The sequence below is a fragment of the Primulina eburnea genome, chromosome 11 (assembly GCF_022965805.1).
Source record: "Primulina eburnea isolate SZY01 chromosome 11, ASM2296580v1, whole genome shotgun sequence".
Classification (NCBI taxonomy): domain Eukaryota; kingdom Viridiplantae; phylum Streptophyta; class Magnoliopsida; order Lamiales; family Gesneriaceae; genus Primulina; species Primulina eburnea.
The window spans coordinates 13,442,607-13,453,221 of NC_133111.1; positions in this window are offsets into that span (position 1 = coordinate 13,442,607).

Genomic DNA, 10,615 nt, shown 5'->3' on the forward strand with positions numbered 1-10,615 from the left:
AAAAAGAGAGTTTTAACACATTTTTGGGTTATTGTTCTTGCAATTTATTATGTTGTTACTGCAAGAAAGAGTTGTTATATCTTGAGAAAGAACTGCCATATACCAAAGCACCCAAGCGTGCAAATTCTTCAAGAGGAAAAAGTGTTCATAAAAGTCTACTACTAAACTACGGAAATTTTTTATTTAAATAATCACTATTGCTTGATCTAAAATACACACACACACACACATATAATTCAAAACATACACTAAAATAAATCCAACTCTTGTATAAAATCGACTGCAGTTCGAATCTTGAAAGTGTGACCAACAGAAACGTATACTGTTTATAAAAACATTAACATATTACTAAAATTATACCAATCCTCAAAGCATAAAAATCATGAACGTTTTGAAATACTATTTTAAACATAACCCTCATAAAATCATAATTTGTGGAAGAATCGTAACGTCCTCGGGCTTCTCGTGTGCCACCAGCTCAATCTACTCAGTCCTCAGCACCTTCAGTCTCCTTAACAACATGTTCACTTGCATCAATCACACATAGTAAGTCTAAAGACTCAACACACTTGAACCGCATAACAAAATACATAAACATATCAAGCAGCAGTGAAAAGTACTGTAATTAAAATAATTTTCATGGTCTTCAAAACCATGAACATAAACATAAACATGAACATATTCTTATTCGAATCATGCCATCATGTGCATATTCGTTTTTCCATTATTGAATTCAGATCATGAGTTGTGACTTTGGTATCAGCTGTTCGACGGATCTATTTATGTATAACCATGGTACGAGGCGGCGGGGAAATCAGCGATACTCTCACCCCCCCTCCATCAACTGAGCTTTGGTCTTACATATTTCATGTCGTGTTCGTATTATTCACAACCAAGTCACCCTTCTTCCAACATGTCATCCATCTTCATCACTCATAAATTTCATGCATATATATACATTTTCTTGAAAACAACCATGTAACGCATTTCAGCATTTTTCATAAAAATTTCATATTCATATAAAATAAACATTTTAAACATGCATTTTCAGTTATCAGGGTACTGGCAGGACTGCTAACTCAAATCAGGTGCAAAATGCCCTAATTAGATCATTTTACGCCTTAAACTTAAAACTTCGACCCTAATCCATCCAAGCTTATTAAAACACCCTAAAACATACTTATAATTATTTCTCGCACATAATATCGAGCACATGCATTAAATTCTATAATCCGTTTTAAAACTTGGACCAGAGTCTCGGTTTTAACCTGAATCAACCTGAACTGCAACCAAATTTCCCAAATTTAAGCCATGACTTAATGACACATAACCATGACTAAGACAACCATGTACAGACCATACATGAACCTCGAAAACCCCCTGCAAGCCGCTGGAATTTCTGCACCAAAAGAAAGAAAAACTGAAAGCCTATGAACTGTCTACTACTAAATGCTACTAATTTTTAATTTTTATTTTACTAAGGCTTAAAATACACACACATGAATCTAAGTCAAACCATGCATTTTAGAAAGTTATCCAATCACTGAATAAAAATAATTACCGTTAAATAAATCTTAAATGTAATCAAACTCCTAGTCTACTGTTTTAAAAAGGACATGGACGTAATACCCAAAAGTCAGTCAAAATCCACAACCTATCAAAAGATGACAAAAACATTTTAAAAAAAGTTTAAACACATGGCTCATTGATAAACATAAAAATTGTACATTAATTAAATGTTTTATAATATAAATATATAGTTTTTGTTTTATTAAATTTTTAAATATTATATGTTTTATAATAAATTGTATAAAATATAAGTTGTTGTGTAATTATAAGTTTTTACTATTTTTACAGGTTCGATAAAACAAGAATAACCTTGGCATTGCAAATGGGATTAAGATGATTCTTGGACCTGTAGAAAGTTGATGTTAATATCTACAATATTGGTGGCAAGCATGAGATAAAAATCCTCTCACAATTGGGATCAAATTAAGCAACAATTAAAGTTACCGAAGGAGTGGCAGTTTTACCATGCTCTAGTATTTTGACCATATCTCTCAAACTACTTGGTCAAATATTCTGAAAAAAATACCACAACTAGACAACTCAATTATCCACATGTTTCATTTTATGTGAAGAAGAAAATTCGGAGAAGATGCTTGTCAAAAGTGATGTGCAATATAATATTAATTTCTTGGAACACCAATGAAGACTTATGTGTAAAAAATAATATTTTATTTGTGGTTGTCTCCCCAAATTTGGCTATAAATAGGGGTGCATTGTAATGTATTGAGATATCCCTCATTCTATGAACAAATCTTTGAGTTCATAATATTTCTCTCTATATTTTTCTTTTATTTCTTCATTTAAATATAATTAGCATGTTAATTTCATATTCAAAGTTTTACACTTTGAATAATGAATAGCTAACTTCCTAAAGTTGAGATGATAAGGTGAAGCTCTTGGCATGATAATAAGGTTATTATAAGGTAAGAATCTATGTTTTATATTATTTAATCATTATTTATTGTTTATGTTATATTTATTTCTTTAAGCATTTTTATACCCTACTTATAAGTGGGAGTTTTGATTTATTGTTGCTATATGTTACACTAAATTCTTGGAACCATTTAAATGTTAGTTTGGTATTACCAACCATTTAAAATGGATGCCTTGAGTTATTATATATAAATATATTATAATATTAAATTCTTGGAACCATTTAAATGTTAGTTTGGTTTTACCAACCATTTAACTTGGATTCCTTGATTTATTATATATGAATATATTATAGTATTAATTTATTGGTACCATTTAAATGTTTGTTTGGTTTTACCAACCATTTAAAGTGGGAACCTTGATTTAGTGTTTACAAATATATATAGCACAATAAATACTTGACCACATTTATAAGTTTTGGTATATATTATGTACTTATAAGATTATAATTTATAACATAATATAAATATGATTATTTAATATATTGGAACCATTTTATTAAGTGGATTTCAATATTGTTCGTTAATGTTAACTTTATTAAAATACCAAGAGTGGATCCTTTAATCTCAACCACTTAAATTTAAATTTGAACAATTAAAATTTACCCATTAAAGATTCAATTAAAATTAAAAAGAAACAAAAACAAAAACAAAAAGACATTGTAGTGGACTTGTAATTACCTTAGCTTCCCTGTGGATACGATATTCGGACTCACCGAATTATACTACTTGTGGACAACCTGCTCTTGGGAGTGCAACAATCAAAGTCGCAACAAGTTTTTGGCGCCGTTGCCGGGGAAGTATAATTTAATTTCAAGTCTATTTAATATTGTTTAAAGTTTATTTTTCTTTTTATTGCTTTTGTGTGTTTTTTTTTTTCTTTTTGTTTTGCATTTGCATGAGCATTTGGTCACGTACACTTAGTGGTCGACTCATTCGAAATAACCCTTTATTTTTACAAAACATGGCGGAAGAACCCATCCAAGAAAATGAAGATGAAATTCAATCTCAACATGATCATGATAGACGAAGAACACTTAGAGATCACATGAATCCTACACGTACTAGTGCACCTTCATGTCTAGTTTTTCCCCCTGATGCATCTCATTTCAATTTTAAGCCTGGTATTATCCAACTTTTACCCAACTTTCATGGCTTAGATTCTGAAAATCCATACATGCATTTACGAGAGTTTGAAGAAGTGTGCAACACATATAATGATCTAAATTGTAGCATGAACACCATTCGCCTTAAGCTTTTTCCTTTTTCTTTAAAAGATAAAGCTAAAACTTGGCTACAAAATCTTAGATCGGGATCCATTCGAACTTGGGATGAATTGCAACAACAATTTTTGAAAAAGTTTTTTCCATCTCATAGAACAAATTCTTTCAAAAGGCAAATCATCACTTTCACTCAAAAACAAGGAGAAACTTTTTATCAGTGTTGGGATAGATACAAAGAATTGCTTAATCTTTGTCCACATCATGGTTTTGAAATTTGGAGAGTTGTTTCTCAATTTTATGAAGGCTTAACACCTAAAGATAGGCAAATGGTTGAATTTATGTGTAATGGAACATTTGAAGATAAAGATCCGAACGAGGCAATTGAGTATCTCGATTCATTAGCTGAAAATGCTCAAAATTGGGACACTATAGGTACAATCGAACCATCAAACAAGATTCAATCTCCTACATCTGGTGGAGGTATGTACACTCTCAAAGATGAACATGATCTTCAAGCTAGATTTACCTCTTTGGCAAGAAAAGTTGAGGCACTTGAATTGAAAAAGAATGGTCAATTAAAATCTGTTCAAGAAATTGTGTGTCACATCTGTGATACAAGTGATCATTTTACAAAAGATTGTCCCACTTTGCCCTCTTTTAAAGAATGTCTCCATGAGCAAGCCAATGTTTTGAACAATTTCAAAAGGCCAAATTTTGAACCATTTTCTCAAAATTACAATCCAGGTTGGCGAAATCATCCAAATTTTAGTTGGAGGAATGATAATGCTGCACAATTTCCGCAACCACATTTTCAAAATCAACAAAATTTTCAAAATTATGCACCTTATGTTCCTCCGCCGAAAAGAAATTTGGAAGATACATTGAATTCTTTCATTGCAAAGCAAGAGTCTATCAATACTCAAACTGCTCAAACCATGACAGACTTGAAAGATACTCTTGCTAAATTTGCATCTGCACTTAATGTTCATGAAAAAGGTAAATTTCCTTCACAACCTCTGCCTAATCCCAAGGATCATCATACACAAATTGGAACTTCTGGAACTCAACCGATGGATCAGGTAAAATCTGTTATTACCCTTCGAAGTGGTAAGGTTGTGGAAAAATCCATTCTTGAACCTTTTGAAGATGATGATAAATCAACTCCAAAGGGTAAGGAAGTGGAACCCATAACTTGCGAAGAGGAGGTTCAACAGACAGTGTCACCACCATTCCCTCATGCATTGAAAAATACAAAAAAATCAAATTTGAATTCTGATATATATGATATTTTTAAACAAGTAAAAGTTAATATTCCTTTATTAGATGCAATAAAACAGGTACCATCATATGCCAAATTTTTGAAAGACTTGTGCACTGTGAAAAGAAAATTGAATGTGAAAAAGAAAGCATTTTTAGCCGAACAAGTAAGTGCAATCATTCAAAATAATAATGCTTTGAAATACAAAGACCCTGGTTGTCCTACTATTTCGTGTATTATTGGAGAACGAAAGATTAAAAAAGCCTTGCTTGACCTTGGAGCTAGTGTGAATTTACTTCCATATTCAGTTTATCAAGAACTCAATCTAGGCGAGTTAAAACCTACTTCGGTAACACTTTTACTTGCTGATAGATCTGTTAAAGTGCCAAGAGGTATGGTAGAAGACGTGTTGGTCCAAGTTGATAACTTTGTATATCCTGTCGATTTCATAGTTTTAGATACACAACCTATTGAAGCTTGTAATGCAATTCCTGTAATTTTAGGTCGTCCATTTTTAGCAACTTCTAATGCTCTTATAAATTGCAGGAATGGAATAATGAAGTTGTCATTTGGTAACATGACCTTGGAGCTCAATGTTTTTAATCTTTGTAAGCAACCACATGACAAAGGAGATGAAAGTGAAGATGAAAATCTTATTGAAACTCTTGTGGAAGAAAACATTCAAGAAGGGAGTACTCGTGATCAATTAGATATTTGTTCAATTGAAACTGTTAAAGAAAATATTGAAATTGATCTTGACGATTTTTTCAGGTATCACTCGTTACCAGGATCAGAGAAAGAATTTGATGAAAAATATGAGAACAAAGACGAACCACCAGTATTGGAGTTAAAACCCTTGCCAGAAGAATTGAAGTATGCATTTCTTGGAGAAGATGAAACATATCCGGTGGTAATTTCTTCCAAACTCTCAAGTAATCAAGAAGGTAAATTAGTTGATATGCTTAAAAGACATAAAAATGCAATTGGTTGGACACTAAAAGATCTTAAGGGCATTAATCCACTAATTTGCACACACAAAATTCACTTAGAAGAAAATGCAAAAACATCTCAACAACCACAAAGGAGATTAAATCCACACATGAAAGATGTTGTGAAAACTGAAGTTCTCAAACTACTTGATGTTGGAATTATCTACCCTATTTCTGATAGTAAGTGGGTAAGCCCAACACAAGTAGTTCCAAAAAAATCTGGCATCACAGTGATAAAAAATGAAAAAGGTGAATTGTTAACAAGTCGAGTCCCATCTAGTTGGCGGATGTGTATTGATTATAGAAAATTAAATGACGCCACTAGAAAAGATCATTTTCCATTACCATTTTTGGATCAAATTTTAGAAAGAGTAGCAGGTCATCCCTACTACTGTTTTCTTGACGGATATTCAGGCTATTATCAAATTCCCATTGCACTCGAAGATCAAGAAAAAACTACATTCACATGTCCTTTTGGAACATTTGCATTCAGAAGGATGCCATTTGGTTTATGCAATGCCCCAGCAACATTTCAAAGATGTATGCTAAGCATTTTCTGCGACATGGTTGAAAATTGTTTGGAAATTTTTATGGATGATTTAACTGTTTTTGGGAATACATTTGATAATTGTCTTGAAAATTTGGAAAAAGTTTTAAAAAGATGCGAGGAAAAAGGTCTTATTTTAAATTGGGAAAAATGTCATTACATGATTACTTCTGGAATTGTTTTGGGACATGTCGTGTCATCTCATGGAATTGAAGTCGATAAAGCAAAAGTTGATGTCATTGCCAATTTACCCCCTCCAAAAACCATTAAAGAAATTCGCTCATTTTTGGGACATGCTGGATTTTATAGGAGGTTTATAAAGGACTTTAGTTTAATCTCTAAACCCATTTGTAACCTCTTAACAAAAGACAGTGCATTTGAGTGGACTCAAGAATGTCAAAATGCTTTTGATAAAATCATTCGACATTTAACATCAGCTCCTATCATGCAACCTCCTGATTGGTCTTTACCATTTGAAATCATGTGCGATGCGAGTGATTATGCAGTCGGTGCAGTATTGGGTCAAAGAAGAAACGGTAAGCCTTATGTGATATATTATGCAAGTAGAACTTTAAACAATGCTCAAATGAATTACTCCACAACTGAAAAAGAGCTACTTGCTGTAATATTTGCATTAGATAAATTTCGTTCTTATTTGATTGGATCAACAACTATCGTGTTTACTGATCATTCTGCTATTAGATATTTGTTGACCAAACAGGATGCAAAGCTACGACTGATACGATGGATTTTGTTGCTCCAAGAATTTGACATTGTAATCAAAGATAAAAAAGGAACCGAGAATGTCGTAGCCGATCATTTATCGAGACTAGTAACAGGATCATCTTTTGAAATGACACCAATTAACGATAATTTTCCTGATGAACATCTATTTTCAGTTACTACTACACCTTGGTTTGCTAACATAGTAAATTTTCTTGTGACAGGAAAAATGCCACCGCAATGGAGTTCCCAAGATAAAAGAAAATTTTTGAATGAGGTAAAAAACTTTTATTGGGATGATCCGTATCTGTTCAAGTATTGTCCGGATCAAATTTTTCGACGTTGCATACCCGACAATGAGGTAAGTAGTGTCATTAAATTTTGTCATTCAGAAGCATGCGGGGGACATTTTTCTTCAAAGAAAACAGCTGCAAAAATCTTGCAGTGTGGATTTTATTGGCCCACTTTGTTTAAAGACACCCACGAAATCTGCAAGATCTGTGAAAATTGTCAAAAATTGGGTGCGATTTCAAAAAGAAACATGATGCCTTTGAATCCTATCATTGAAATTGAAATATTTGATTGTTGGGGAATAGATTTTATGGGACCTTTTCCACCGTCGTTTGGATACTTGTATATTTTAGTTGCAGTTGATTATGTTTCCAAATGGATAGAGGCAATTCCATGTCGAACAAATGATCATAAAATCGTCATCAAATTTTTGAAAGAAAATATTTTTAGTAGATTCGGAATTCCTCGAGCTATGATAAGTGATGGGGGAACTCACTTTGTTAATAAACCATTTGCTTCATTAATGAAAAAATATGGTATTACTCACAAAGTAACAACTCCTTATCATCCTCAAACAAATGGACAAGTTGAATTAGCTAATAGGGAGATAAAGCAAATTTTGGAAAAAACTGTTAACTCAAATAGAAAAGACTGGTCTCTGCGACTTAATGATGCACTGTGGGCATATCGAACAGCTTTTAAAACATCATTGAATATGTCTCCCTATAGGTTGGTTTATGGAAAACATTGTCATTTGCCTGTGGAATTGGAACATAAAGCTTATTGGGCGATAAAAACTTTAAATTCAAACATGGATGATGCCAACAAATTGCGTAAATTGCAACTTAATGAACTTGATGAACTCAGAAATGATGCGTATGAGAATTCAAGGATTTATAAAGCAAAAATCAAATCATTTCATGATAAAACAATTCTTAGAAAATCTTTTGAGATTGGTAAAAAAGTTTTGCTTTATAATTCTCGACTTCACATATTCCCAGGAAAATTACGATCAAGATGGACAGGCCCATATGTTATAAAGCATGTGTATCCTTATGGAGCTGTGGATATTGAAAATCCTAAAAATGGTGATGTTTTTAAAGTGAATGGACAAAGGCTTAAACCATTTTTGGAAAATGAAATCTTTCAAGAAGAGTTTATTTCCCTTTCTGATCCTTGATTTTTTTTTTTTGTGTTGCATTTGATTATTGTTTGTTTTTATTTCAGGTTTTCTTAATCTTTTTATTTTCCCGGTTAAATGGCGGATAACGGTACTCCGTGACTCTCATAGTCGGTTAAATCAGTTTCCCACAATTGCTGATACAAAAATTTTTTAAAAAAAAAAATCATTTCTTTTCTTTTCAAAATGGATGAAATTCTCTCAAAAATTTGTAAATATTTTCCCTCTGTTTCTGAAAATGTTCTAAGAAAAATTTATGCAGGAAGGTGTGAAAGATTGAGATTACTAATGCAAAAAGGAATTCCAGAAGATATTCGTCTTGTAATAGAAGCTAAGGTCCGATTAGGAGGAGAAGTTCCACAATCATTGCTTATTCGGTATTTGCCTGGATTAGGAAAAAGCACTTATGCGAAAAAAACGAAGGGCCAAAAGTTTAGGGGTTTGTCATAAGTGTGCAAGATGGACTTGTGACAAACGATGCAGATATTTGGGATGTGTTTCCAATAACAGAGAAGATAAAATTGATTTCATTAAGAATAGGCTGAGTAAGGAGTCTTTAGATAACATCTTATTGACTCTTGAGACGCATTCTAGTGGACATGTGCATATTGAACTTCTCCGTTTATGGAAACAATTTCAAGATGAGCGTCATAGTCTTGGGAATCTGACTAAAAAAGACCCTGTTTGCCAATTTATAAGAAAATTGGATGGGAAGCATATCCTCGACTCATAGAAGGCGTTGAAGCCGTTTCTGGACGTAAAACCAGAGGAAAATTGTGAGCCACAATCACACTACTGTTTATAAGCATGTGTGTCATTATTTTTTTACTATTTATTCTGTTTACAGCTGTGACCCATAGTTTTGTCATGATAACATATTACCCCTATAAAATCTCTCATCTTTCTTTCTACTTTCGCAGAAAAAAAAAAAAAGGAAAGTAAAAACATGACTGGATCCTCTGCACAAACATTGAAAAATATTTGTGTATTTTGTGGGTCGAGTCCTGGAAAAAATGAAGTGTTTGTAGAAGCAGCGAATAATCTTGGAAAGATATTGGCTGAGAGAAAAATTCACTTGGTATATGGGGGAGGTAATATTGGGTTAATGGGATCTGTTTCAACATCTGCTCATCTTGGAGGTAGTCAGGTATTGGGTATTATTCCTATAGCTTTAGCTGAAGGAAATATTACAGGTGTTACGATTGGGGAGGAATTAAAAGTTTCTTCTATGTATGAAAGAATCACTCAAATGATTGAAAATTCTGATGCTTTTATCGCACTACCAGGTGGTTTTGGTACATTAGAAGAAATTTTTCACACTGTTTCTTGGGCACAACTTAATATCCATAATAAACCCGTGGGCTTGTTGAATATCAATAATTATTATGACAGTTTGTTGACATTTCTTGATAAAGCTGTGGAACATAATTTCATTTCAGAAAATTCACGACGGATGCTCATCTGTGCTTCGACTGCCGATCAATTAATTGATGATTTGGAAGCTTTTGTTCATAAGCCTGATCCGATGATAACAAAGATCAATTGGTCGCAATCAAGCAGTAAGAAAAGGAAGTTGGATCATTGATTCAAAAGTCGTGGATTGGTTTGCGTTTGTTTCAGTTTGTTATCTTCAATAAAGTTCCAGGTGATATCTCTTTCATTATGTACTCTTTATTAATAGCTATTTTGACATTAGGGACAATGTCATATTCTGATTGGGGGGAGAACACATATAAAAAAAAAAAAAACAAATTTAAAAAAAAAATTAAATATTATTTTAAAATAAAACCATGTTTATTGTTTGTACCTTAGTAATTTTTTGCAAAAATGTCATACATTACATATTTGAAAGATTTAAATTAGAACATGCATAATCTATTTAAGAATGTTTAAATTTTATTTG